Source organism: Bidens hawaiensis, unplaced genomic scaffold, assembly GCF_021521415.1.
Source record: "Bidens hawaiensis isolate Kalapana, Puna unplaced genomic scaffold, B.hawaiensis_p1.1 tig00003506_1, whole genome shotgun sequence".
NCBI lineage: Eukaryota > Viridiplantae > Streptophyta > Magnoliopsida > Asterales > Asteraceae > Bidens > Bidens hawaiensis.
Window position 1 is genome coordinate 2298596 of NW_027491197.1, and position 14104 is coordinate 2312699.

The 14104-nt window shown below is 45.2% G+C and overlaps 1 pseudogene; it reads left to right on the top strand.

Moving 5' to 3' along the window:
- Positions 1-2589: 2589 nt before the first annotated feature.
- On the top strand, positions 2590-12279 carry LOC143623588 (vacuolar iron transporter homolog 2-like; annotated as a pseudogene).
- The last annotated feature ends 1825 nt before the right edge of the window (positions 12280-14104 follow it).

The window sequence follows — 14104 nt, forward strand, 5'->3', positions numbered from 1 at the left end:
AATATACCGATTACCCGGCAAATTACATACCCGACGTACCCGACTTAAGTTTTCTTAAATATATATTTTATAATATCAATCATTAGATGATATAAAATGTACCAGAACTATGCCAATGAAAAAAATTGTCCCACTTTAATAGTATATATATATATATATATATCGATCGTGCATTATATATATACTGATCAGTATATATTTTTTCATGAAAAAGCCCCAGTTTTTTCATCAATAGTTAGTATACAGTACGTTATATATAAATTAATCAATATAGAATAGTAATCAACTTTGAAAATTGTTCCAATTGATAAAAACTTTTGTTCCAATCAGGTCATTGAACTTTCATTTTTGTTCTAATTCTAGATATTTTACCTGTATAGCAGGTAATGTATGTTTTTTTTTTAATTTTTTAATGTTTTTACTTTGCATAATAATTTTTAAACTTTTAAAGATTGAGAAAATTAGTAAATATGCGAAATATAATTTTAAAATTTCGAAAATTTGCAAAAACAAATTCGGAAAATTGCAATAAATTGCAAAAATTGAAAAAAAAATAAAAAAATGTTCAAAACGGGTCGGAACGGGTTAGGGTCAACATGTTCGGGTTAGAACGGGTCAAGATCGGAACTGGTCAAAACGGGTTTCGGGTCAGCCTTTTTTTTTACCAACGAATCAGCGTGTTTTCAACAAGTTACAGCTCGTTTTAACAGCAAAAGCTCGTTTAAGCGATTTTTTCAGTTCGTTTCAGCACCTAACAGCTCGTTTAAGCGATTTTTCAGCTCGTTTCAGCACCTAACAGCTCGTTTAAGCGATTTTTCAGCTCGTTTCAGCACCTAACAGCTCGTTTAAGCGATTTTTCAGCTCGTTTAAGCACCTAACAGCTCGTTTAAGCGATTTTTCAGCTCGTTTCAGCACCTAACAGCTCGTTTAAGCGATTTTTCAGCTCGTTTAAGCACCTAACAGCTCGTTTAAAGCGATTTTTCAGCTCGTTTCAGCACCCAACAGCTCGTTTAAGCGATTTTTCAGCTCGTTTCAGCACCCAACAGCTCGTTTAAGCGAGTTTTCAGCTCGTTTCAGCATCCAACAGCTCGTTTAAGCGAGTTTTCAGCTCGTTTCAGCACATAACAGCTGGTTTAAGCGATTTTTCAGCTCGTTTTAGCACCCAACAGCTCGTTAAGCGATTTTCAGCTCGTTTCAGCACATAACAGCTTGTTTAAGCGATTTTTCAGTTCGTTTCAGCACCTAACAGCTCGTTAAAGCGATTTTTCAGTTCGTTACAGCACCTAACAGCTCGTTTATGCGATTTTTCAGTTCGTTTCGACCCGAAACCCGTTTCTAAATCATTGTTAGGTGCTGAAATGAGCTGAAAAGTCGCTTAAACGAGCTGTTAGATGCTGAAATGACCTGAAAAATCGCTTAAACGAGCTGTTAGGTGCTGAAACGAGCTGAAAAGTCACTTAAACGAGCTGTTAGGTGCTGAAATGAGCTGAAAAATCGCTTAAACGAGCTGTTAGGTGCTGAAACGAAATGAAAATCGCTTACACGAGCTGTTAGGTGCTGAAACGAGCTGAAAAATCGCTTAAACGAGTTGTTAAGTGCTAAAACGAACAAAAAAATCGCTTAAACAAGCTTTTGCTGTTAAAACGAGCTGTAACGTGTTGAAAACGCGCTGATTCGTTGGTCCAAAAAAAAAATGACCTGAAACTCGTTTTGACCTGTTCCGACCTTGACTTGTTCTAACCCGAATCTGTTGATCATAACCCGTTCCGACCCGTTTTGAAAAATTTTTAATTTTTTTTACAATTTTTGTAATTTATTGCAATTTTGAAATTCTTTTTTGCAAATTTTCGGAATTTTAAAATTATATTTCGCATTTTTACTAATTTTCGTAACCATTAAAAGTTATTATGCAAAGTAAAAACATTGAAAAATTAAAAAAAAAACCTAGATTACCTGCTATCCAAGTAAAATATCTAGGATTGGAACAAAAATGAAAGTTCAATGACCTAATTGGAACAAAAGTTTTTATCAGTGACCTGATTGGAACCACTTTTAAAGTTGGTTACTATTCTATGAAGTAATCTCTTTCTAAATATATCGTCCATGTTTGACTTTTAGATTAGTCATATATTTTGTCAAAACCAATATAAGTCCGATGTGTTTTGAGTTAGGTATACTTGACGGACATTTTGTTAAAACCCGATAAAAAACCCGATGGGTATCCTAGAAACCCGATGGGTAATTACCCGATAAAAACCCGACGGGTTTGGGATGAGCTTTATTAATCGGGTATGGGTTTGGAAATACATAAACACGTCCAAAACCCGGCCCATTGCCATCCCTACAGACAAGATAGCCTTAGGGCATGATAAAATCATAACAAGACACCACCTTTGTTCCAAAATCTAATTAATCAAATCATAGTTTATTTTTTAGTTTTTCTTCCAGACTTTTTCCCCATTGAATCTAGCTCGATACCGCCTAAGATTCAAGTCTTTTTCAACCCGTTCTCAAACTTATATATTATTGTCGGTAACGAGCGTCATATGCACGATAGCCACACGCCTACAATCACCATATACTTCAAACATGGTTCATAATTCTCCTGAAACACTGAGCAGACTCCGGAACCCGTTAAGAAACAAATAACCCGAGTAGAATGGTTACAGAGAGCTCAGTGGCTTCGTGCAGCCATTTTAGAAGCCAATGATGGTTTACTATCCACCACATCCTTGATGATGGGTGTGGGTGCGGCTCAAGATGGGCAATGGTTCATGATTCTTTCTGGATTAGCCGGAGCCATTGCGGGTGCATGCAGCATGGCTGTTGGTGAATTTGTGTCGGTTTCAACTCAAAGAGATATTGAGGTTGCTGTTAATCATGAGAACCCGTTACCAGAACACTTAAACTTACACGAAATAAAGGTTGAAGACTGAAGAGGTAGGTCCCAGCAGAGCCCAGTTGGACCCGCAAGACTCACCTTAAACAGGGACGTCTGCGCAGAGACCAACTGGATCCGCAGGACCAACCATGCTCAGAGACGTGACGTCCTTACGCGCAGTATGCAAGCTGGTCCCGCAGGAAATGCCTCCCATGGTGAAGGACTCCGCCTGTTCCCGCAGCCTCGGATACAAGCCATGAGGGAAGGCCACCCGCGCAGCATGGCTACACGCACTAGGTACTTAGCTCTCGATCATTCAGTGTCACCTGAAGGAATGAGCAAAGCCGGGAGCAATCCCGCACAGAGGCGGGAGGGGGAATACTCCCGCCCAAATAAGCCAGTCTGTATACTGAAGGACCTTTTACTGTACCTGACGAGGTATGGGCGAAAGATCTGATCAGGGATACGACAGCTCACTGATACAGTATGGCGAGCAGCATGCTCCTGTACTGTATCACTATTAAGCCGCTGCCTACTCACCAACTACTGTCATACCACGTGCGTAGCCGGCAGTTGGTGGAAAGGGAATAGTATACAGCAGGCCTGGTCGCTATCAGCCGCTGCCTACCCACCAACTACCAGCAGGGCACGTGCGTAGGCTACTGTTGATGAACAGGAACACTGTTGCAGCCGGCCATACCTCCTTGGAAACCTACCTTCGGCTATAAATACCCCAAATGGTATGATCATCTAAACATAACATATCTTACTACATTATCATCATATTATACCTGATATCTGCTCTAGCAATCTCTTAATATACTTTTATATTTAAAGAGCAATCTAGTCTGATTCTCACGCCGGAGGGTGGTCACAAGGAGGAACCCCCCCCCTTCTCAGTGACGAGCTCACGGTGTCTGTTTTGCAGGTTATCAGAAGAACCATCTTCCAAGGGTCTAACCCCTCGTGGGAAACAGCTATCCAACCCCCAGGTTACCAGTAATCTGCCCGGGGTCTGGTTAGTGTTTCTTCATTGGCGCCATCCGTGCATAAAGCTAGAACTTTATTTTTCTCCAGTTTTTTCAAACTTCTACAAAGATGGTTAGAGAAATTCCGGTAACCATAACCCCTGCTACTAGGGGGAATACCGGCAACACAGTTTTTACGAACACTACCCCGGCTACCGAAGCCGGGGCAAGCGAAGTAAATTTTACGAACACTACCCCACTTACCAAAGCTGGGGCAAGTGCAGTAAATGAGCGCCTACTGGGATCCACTGATACCCAGGTTGAGAAACGAAGACTCCCCCGCCAGACTCTCGATGAAGTTAAGGCATGGGCGGAGGCACGACAAAAGGAATTCCAGGCTGAGTTGGACGAACGCTTGCGTTCCGTACAACAGGCCGACGAATTCGAATACTGGGAGGATGACTCGGAGGAATCCGACTCCGACGCGAACCCTCGCCATAGGGCAAAAGGGAAGCGTAAGGAAACGGAATCCCAACCGAAAAGGCATTTTGGACAAGCCTTCAAACCAAAAAGCACAGGTGGAAGTCCACGAGACTTCTCTAAAACGTTCAGACCAAACGTTGCAAATGCAGGAACGTCCAAATTTGCAAGGGACATTGCTGAAGCAATCGCCCCAAAGAGTGCCAAACAAATGCCCAACATAGGCACATATGACGGTATATCTGATCCAGACGATCATTTGAACAGGTTCATAGCAGGGGCAACCGTCAGCAATTGGACGGAACCCACGTGGTGTTACATGTTCCAAATGACGCTGGTTGGGGCTGCTAGAGCATGGTTCGATCGTCTACCGGTCAACCACATCTACGACTGGGCAGACTTCCAACAAAAGTTTAGCCAACACTTCAGCCAGCAACGGAAGTATACCGAGGAGCAATGGACAATCCTCAAATGCATACGAGAGGAAGACGAATCTCTGCCAAACTTCATCACTCGCTTCAACTCAAAGAAGCTAAGTTTGGGCAATATCAGTGAAGATCTTGTTCGCGCTGCCTTCATCCAGGGCGCACATGACCCAGAGCTCATCCGCACCCTAACGGGTAAAGATGGCATGCCATCCACATGGGATGGCATCATGACAGCAGCAAAACGCTATGCGGAAACAGAGAAGCAACTGGGTAGAGATCTCCCACAGAGCACAAACCTCTACACCCGGAGGACGAGAGAAGACAACGTCCTCACCGCCCGATTAAATAAAAAACGAAAGCTAGGCATCTGGCAGTCAAGGGTAAACTTTGACACCTCATCCGGCTTGCAAAATCGGTTGGGCGGAAGGGATAATGTACAGTCGCACCGGAACTCCAGATGGACGCCACTCACCAAAAGCGTCACTGAGATATTCGCCACTGAAGGGCTCCCATGGCCAAAACCGCCAATAATCCGACATCGTCACGATGCAGATCGGAGCAAATACTGTGACTTTCACAAGACAAAGGGCCACAACACTGAAGAATGCATAGATGTAAAAGATATGGTCGAAGCATTTGTCAGAGATGGGACGCTCGCGCACCTCGTGGCGTAATAAAGGCTGAGCAGGCGGGTGCGTATAGAACCCCAGCTGGGGAAAACACGAATCAATTCCAGCTTCAAAATCGAGACTACATGCTGCGTAAAGAACGAGATCCCGAACCAGGTGCGTATCGGCTCGATGGCACTCCCATCCCAACAAGGAAGGGAGCTCATTTACACAGTTTGCATGTAAATCAATTCCAATTTGTAAAGAAAAGGCCAAGAGCCACTTCTAATGGAAATGATTCTCTTTTAAGAATATCGAAGCTGATGATTTTACATTTATACTTTTCTGGACACTAATATGCCGGTTTTCACCGCATAATTACGTGAAGTCATTGCATGGGAAGGCGGTCCTACCCGCACGAACCCAATAACGTGACAAACCTTCACGCAGGTCAGTTGAAGGGGAAAAAAGTTCAGCACCCAAAAATGAAAGTGCCGGTCTATCCGCATGAATCATTAACGAAACTGAATAATAACCTATCAACAACCGCGCGTCGAACGGTTAAAACTATCCAACACTGGTGACGGCATTCACATTACGTGAAGTCGTTGCGTGGGAAGGCGGTCTTACCCGCACGAACCCAATAACGTGGCAAACCTTCACGCAGGTCAGTTGAAGGAGAAGAATTCAATTATTCCATTAAATGAAAGTGCCGGTCTATCCGCATGAATCATGAAAGGAAAATGAACACTAACCTATCGACAACCGCGCGTCGAACGGTTCAAAACAAAATTCTTAAAAAGGTAAGAAAAACCTACACGCAGGTTAGATAAAAGTTAAAGTTTAGCCATCCTACCAAGTGCAAGTGACGGTTCTACCTGCACAATCACGAAGGAGGAAGCAAAACTTTAACCCACTATCAACCACGTTCAAAGGTTCTTATTCTAAACACTTGGAAAATTGCTAATTTAAACTAAGTATGCAAGTCATAAGTTTATAAAGCAAGGAACCCAAAGAAGGAAATAACAATCTTATACGCAAAAAGATTAATATTTCAAGAATATATTACAAGAATGGCCGGGTAACTACCCGCCTAAAAGAAAAAATAAAAAACTATACAAGTCTTAGCAATGGGAAGGGATCTTCAGGATCAAGCCTCAGGGCCGCTTCCACTTGGACCCGCTCCGTCAGAAGAACGGGGTGGTTCGAGGAACGCTTTGAGGACAGCTAACCCATCATCAGCAGCAGCTACTTCGTCCACCTTCTCCACCACTGGATGCGGGAAGGCGGCGTATTGGTTCAATGCTTGGTCATAAATGGCTTCAGTATCCACATTGAACAAAGGGAAGTTGGAAGGCGGGACGCCTTTCTCAACAAACCCTAGACCAAGCATGAAGCCGGCCTTTTCCCCATCATCATGAGAAGCGTTGAGGGCTGCGGTCATAGCATCATCGTAGGAGGTCTCTGAAAAGACCCGACGCACAACCTACAGAAAAAAATACATTAGAACCTTTTCTTACAAAAGAAATGCGTGAAGATAAATCTAAACATACCTGAGGCAACGCTTCTCGAAGAAGCCATCGGAGGGCAGCTTGAGCTTCGGTATGGGCGCGTTCGGCTTCGCTCTTGTTAAGGTTGGCAAGTAAAACTTCCTTAGCGGCAGCCTCTTCGACGCCCTTAAGCTTCCGCTGGGTCTGGTCAAGCACCCCCCTTTGGTCCAGGATTTCCTGGAGTTTCTTGGCATCTTCCATTGCCAAGGCATCATGAGCGCGTTGGAGAGCCTCTAATTTGGCCTTGAGCTCCTCATTCTCCACACGCAAAGGCTCAGCAACGGCTTCAGCCTTGGCAGCCCTCTCGGTTGCGTTTCGCGCAGTCTCCCTGGCCAGCCGAAGCTGTTCATTCACAGCTTGGGCAGCCTTGGAGCGGGCCTCGAGTCGCGCCTGAACTTCAACCTCGAGGGCCTTGAAGGCCTTCTCCTTGTCGGCGGCAGCTGCCGCCAGCTGTTGGTTCTCCTCCCGAAGAGCACGCGCCTCAGATATGTCCTTGGCGTGAGCTGCTTTCAACTTGTCGTTTTCACGACAAAGCAGCTCGACGCGCGGCTGCATCCGGGCCTGGAGAACCCGAAGCTCATTAGTTAGCCTACCCTCCTGGTAGCTAACCATGGTTTCCCCCAACGCGCCCGGAGGAGCAGCGTGGCGAGCCCAGTCCACGCACTCCACGGGTGTGCGAAGGGTTGTTCCTCGGCGTATGTTCCATCGAGGAACATACACTTCATTGGAATCCGACACTGCAAAAGAAACAAAAGCAGTAAGGAAAAGATGATGAAAAACATAAGGGAAAAAGAAAGGAACCCTACGCACCTGTAGGGTCAATGACAGGCCGATAGCCGCCAAACCCATCACCTGAACCTAAAGGAAATCCATCCAACAGGTCAGGCAGACGGGAAGGTGGCAAAGATCGGCGTGAAGCCCTGCGCGTACCTGATGGTCCGGCCATCGGTGCCGGTGGCGCGGGCATGGTGGCAGCCGCCGTGGTCGCCGTCGTGGTCTCCGCCGCGGTCGCCGCCTCCTTAAAAGCAACAGTAACCGCCGGTTCCGTGAAGGATGCTGTAAAAATCGCACTCACGGCCGGCGGTGACGTCATCTCGGCCGGAACAGTTGGCTCGACGGAACGAGCAACTGGACCAGCGGATGCAGGCGCAGGCGACTGGGTCGACGCCTCAGGAAGGCTGACCGAGCCTACCGTCATTGGCGAGGAGGTACTCCCCTGCGTTTCACCCAGGATTGCGTCAACATCCACGCCTGCACAAAGAAGAAAGTGTTAAAAGAAAATTATGAAGTGACAAATCTACAAAGGCATTATGATTATACTTACGGGTTTTCTTGACCCTGAACGTACGGACGGGCGGGGAGGAACCCGATGGAGCCGGCCTCTTGGTACCGGTCATCGTCGTCTTCGTTGGTTCTCCGGAGGTAACGGTCGTAGCCTCCGGAGCAGTGGTCTTCTCACCACCTCTTCACTATCTGACTCCGTGTCAGATAGAACCACTGGATCAGCTGTGGCCTTCTCCTTCCCCTTCACGCCGGCAGCAGTCTTCTTCTTCCGCACAAGGGGAGGACCATCTGCGGATTCCTCAGAAGACAGGATGTAAGGATTTTCAGCAACGGGTACAGCATTGAGGGGTTCAGGATAGAATATCTCCTTACCTGGCCGCCGGTGGCTCAGGATCTCTTGGCCCGGCGGATAGACCTCCACAAACCTATCCGCCGTTTGCTCCAGGATGGGCAACTCATTGTCATCCAGAGCACGAGTGCCCACCCGCACAGGACTGTCAGCTTCCCGCGGGAACAGGAGCGACTCCAAATTATTCCCCTCTGAAAGAAAAAGAAACAGTTAGAAAATTAACTAATATCAGCAAGAAAGACAAGACATACCATAAGGAATAGAGTTCAAACCATATTCAAGAAGGATGGGAAACCGGGACGCATCCTTCCATACCCGGCTCATCCCCAGCAGCACCATCCCGGACTCCGCAAACCGGTAAACCGGAGATTGGACCCGGGATATCTTCGCAAACCATTCCGCCTCCTGGTAGCTGGAAGCGTGAAGGCTCGGAAGCGCTTGACCCTTCTTGAACTTCATAGCAATGGGGATGGCGCGGGCAGAGATGTAGAAGAACTCCCGCTTCCACGATCGGAGACTGCGCTCGGTCACGCAGATCTTCAAACCCTTAATACGGGTTGTCAGGGTGTACCACCCCTGGACGCACCTCCAAGTATAGAAGGTCATCAGGCGGTCCACGTAGGGCTCAATACCCAAAATCCGGCACACCCACTCGAAGTGCCGGACCTTGGCAATCGCCATCGGATGCACCTCGGTCAGGTGCACACCGTGCCTCTCCAGGACACGATACATAAACTTTGTCAATGGAAACCTAAGGTTCCCATAAACAAAGAATGCAGCATATACCCCGATCTTGCCACTGGGGGCATCGTACACAGTCTGGTGGGATTCAGGAAACTCAGGCTCGAGAGACTCGAGCATGAACTTCCTGACTATGTACTGGTACTGATCGAGAGGTAGAGCACACTGGCACTCGCCAGCAGTACTCCTATCGTCGGCTACAGCTTCAGCATCATGAGAAGACATTTTTGCAGAAAGAAGAGTGATTTCGGGAAAATGCTTGCCTGAAAAAGGGGAGTATTTGCCGGAAATCACTAAGAAGAAGAAGAAGAGAGGTGAAAGTGTGGATTACAAAGGGGCCTCTCCCCCTTTATATACTAATCGCAATTAATGCGGTGAATTTAATGCGGAGGAGAGAGAAATCGAAGGTGCAATGAAACTATGACACGTGGCAAAAAGCAGGCTGGCAACAGCTGTTGACAGGACGTGTGCCAGTAATTTCGCGGCCACGCGCCCGAAAAATCGTGCCCACGCGCCAGGAAAAGCGTCTGGAATGACCATGTTCTGTCACGTCACCATAACTTCCTGCACGTCCTGACACAGTCAGAAGAAACCGTCGCACGACGTTTCAGAGGTTTGGACTGTTCTTATCTTTCCACCAACTCTTCGAATTTCAAAATTCAAAATTTAAAAATATTAAAAAGTAAGCGGGAAAATACCCCTTACCCCTTGGCAAACAAGTAACCGTTAGACGGATGCGGGTACAGTGTAAAGGCAAAACCCTTCACATACCTAGCACCCGCAGGGAATTGAAGCCAAGTAAACCTTGGCGAACAAGTAACCGTTAGACGGATGCGGGTACAGTGTAAAGGCAAAACCCTTCACATACCTAGCACCCGCAGGGAATTGAAGCCAAGTAAACCTTGGCGAACAAGTAACCGTTAGACGGATGCGGGTACAGTGTAAAGGCAAAACCCTTAACATACCTAGCACCCGCAGGGAATTGAAGCCAAGTAAACCTTGGCGAACAAGTAACCGTTAGACGGATGCGGGTACAGTGTAAAGGCAAAACCCTTCACATACCTAGCACCCGCAGGGAATTGAAGCCAAATATTCCTCGGCAACCAAGTAAATATAAGACAGGTGCGGGTACAGTGTAAAGGCAAAACCCTTCACATACCTAGCACCTGCAGGGAATTGACGCTAGGAATACCTTGAAAGTAAAGTAACCGTAAGACGAGCGCTGGTACAGTGTTAAGGCAAAACCCTTCACATACCTAGCGCTCCGCTGGGAATTGAAACCAGGAAGGATCTTCTGGGCAATGCTTGCGGAAACGGAAATAACATCCCCGCATAGCGGGAACGTTGAAAACTACGTTGTTTGAAGTTCCAGGATGGAATTGGTGGTTTTAACATAATTGATCACTATGTTCAAAACAACCAAAACCTCATGGAGAATCCACACAACTGGGACTCAATGCTCCTGACTTGCGAGGAGGTCACAGACCTACCCGCATCATACCAAAAGACCAAGCAGGAAACTCGGGCATTTCTGCAAGTGACAAGGACTTCCCATGGAAAACCTTACAAAACCCTTTTCAAAACCCTTTGCTTAAGTCCAAAAGTTCACCTCACTTTATTAAACACGCATGAGAAGAACATTGGACTGGGGGGACTTGAAGAGGTAGGTCCCAGCAGAGCCCAGTTGGACCCGCAAGACTCACCTTAAACAGGGACGTCTGCGCAGAGACCAACTGGATCCGCAGGACCAACCATGCTCAGAGACGTGACGTCCTTACGCGCAGTATGCAAGCTGGTCCCGCAGGAAATGCCTCCCATGGTGAAGGACTCCGCCTGTTCCCGCAGCCTCGGATACAAGCCATGAGGGAAGGCCACCCGCGCAGCATGGCTACACGCACTAGGTACTTAGCTCTCGATCATTCAGTGTCACCTGAAGGAATGAGCAAAGCCGGGAGCAATCCCGCACAGAGGCGGGAGGGGGAATACTTCCGCCCAAATAAGCCAGTCTGTATACTGAAGGACCTTTTACTGTACCTGACGAGGTATGGGCGAAAGATCTGATCAGGGATACGACAGCTCACTGATACAGTATGGCGAGCAGCATGCTCCTGTACTGTATCACTATTAAGCCGCTGCCTACTCACCAACTACTGTCATACCACGTGCGTAGCCGGCAGTTGGTGGAAAGGGAATAGTATACAGCAGGCCTGGTCGCTATCAGCCGCTGCCTACCCACCAACTACCAGCAGGGCACGTGCGTAGGCTACTGTTGATGAACAGGAACACTGTTGCAGCCGGCCATACCTCCTTGGAAACCTACCTTCGGCTATAAATACCCCAAATGGTATGATCATCTAAACATAACATATCTTACTACATTATCATCATATTATACCTGATATCTGCTCTAGCAATCTCTTAATATACTTTTATATTTAAAGAGCAATCTAGTCTGATTCTCACGCCGGAGGGTGGTCACAAGGAGGAACCCCCCCCCCCCCCCTTCTCAGTGACGAGCTCACGGTGTCTGTTTTGCAGGTTATCAGAAGAACCATCTTCCAAGGGTCTAACCCCTCGTGGGAAACAGCTATCCAACCCCCAGGTTACCAGTAATCTGCCCGGGGTCTGGTTAGTGTTTCTTCAAAGACCCAAAAAATGCTCAACCCAAAAATGATGAATTAAAAGAGCGGTTGCCGAATCCTTATAAGGCGTGTGTAGCATCAGCATCCGCGTTTTTATGTGGTTTTTTGTTTCCTTTGGTCACAGTTATGGTGGTTAGTGATTATACTACTAGAATTGTTGCAGTTGTCGTGGTTGCGTCATTGGCACTAACATCGTTTGGCGGGGTTGGAGCGGTAGTAGGCGGGTCGGCTGTGAGGGCGTCCGCCACCCGGGTACTAATAGGAGGGTGGGTTTCCATGGGTGTTACTTATTCTTTATTGAAGCCATTGGATAGTGTTACGGATATGAAAATGGGTGAGCATGATTGATTATGTGCAATTAAGTTTTGGCAAGTGATTGTGATGTTATAAATATTAATATAGCCAATCAATATATGTATAAGAGCGACGATCATGTACCTCGAACGAACTTATTTTGTAATGTCTTTATGTATTTTTCATGTAATGTCATCTATGTGTGTTATTAAGTTCTCTTAAGTGGGTTAGCTCATATTAACAAACTTTTATAAGACTGTATGTTGTGGCTTAAGATAGCATCCGAATTTGTCCTTTAATATTGTTTCATCTAACGTTGACTTGATGCTAACCGGGCAATTGATAATGTAACATCCTGATTTCGTAATAATTTACTCCCTCCGTCCCATTATAAGTGTTCATGTTTGAAAAACACAAAGTTTAAGGTGGATTGAATGATTACTTTTTTTCCTACCAAATGACAATAATGCCCTTGAAAAGTGGGTCCATCAATATTGTTTATTAATGTTAGTTGTGTATGTTTAAGGGTAAATTTGGAAATTGGCTAATAAATTTTGAAAGTGAACACTTGTAACAGGACAAATAAAAAAGAAAATATGGACACTTATAATGGGACGGAGGGAGTAAATTATTATTAAGTTTAAGGAATGTTAATATTTATTTTAAAAAGAGTTAATGAGTATGGACTTAAAATTAATGGGCTTGAAGAATGGACATGGCTTAGAGTCTATGGGCTTAAGGGTATATAAACCCTACACCATTATCTTAAACCCTAGCCCCCATTTCCATTTCACCTACACCACAAAGAAAACACACACTTCTCCATAATATTTAATACAAGTTCAAGAACAAGATCCAATCGTTGAGTATCTGTTCATGTAAAGTAACGAGAAAAGATCCAGACTTAGTATCATTCAAGTTTGAACCAAGCTCGAAAAGGTATGTTTTACGCATGAAGCATGTTCGTTTATGTTCGGTTCATTAGAGATCTTGAAATCTAGCTCTGTCGGGTTTTATAACTCGATAAAGGTTCGAGCTTTAGCCTAAACGAGTTAGATTCGTGATAATAATAATAATAATAATAATAATAATAATAATAATAATAATAATAATAAAACGTTGTTAGTAAAAACAGAGAAAAGAGAATAGGAAAGAAATGAGTAAAATACAATGTATGATAGTAGCAGCGAACTAACATGTTATATGGAAATAAAACAAGCATATGAACATCCACCCTTGGCAAATTGGAGGTCTTCGGATTGAATCCCCCCTTCAGCGAGCTGATGCATGTTTTTATTTTTTTAAGAACAATGCAATGAATAACCGGGCCTCTTAGCTATCCAATGAAGCGAACACCGAACCCGAATAGCACACACCGTAAGCCCAAAACCCCGAACAAGCCAATATACCGAACAAGTCCATCCAGATCCAAACACCGAATACCCCAAACCTGAACCTGAACACCATGACCCGGTTAGTGAACGTGTAGTAAAAAGAGAATTTAAACGAACATAAAGACATCCGATGGTGTAGCGGAGTGGTAGTTGATGAAACATGCAAGCTGGAGGTCCCGGTTCAACCCCCAACTCCAGCATGCATATCTAATTTTTTTATATATTGTCATTGTTATTATTTAGGAAAATAATTTGTTTATAATTTAGTAATTGTGTTATGTGTAGAAGATACAATGAGTTTAACTTGCATTTGAATTACTCAGGTAGAGAAACTGCAAGGAAATGGAAGTTTAACATTTGGGTGATTGTTGATGGAGAAAATGAAGAACATTTTGGAATCTTGTCACGCTTCAGTTGTGCTGATGTGTCAAACTGTGAAGATATGTGCTGATGTGGCAATCAAAAACACTGTGCACATCACCCAT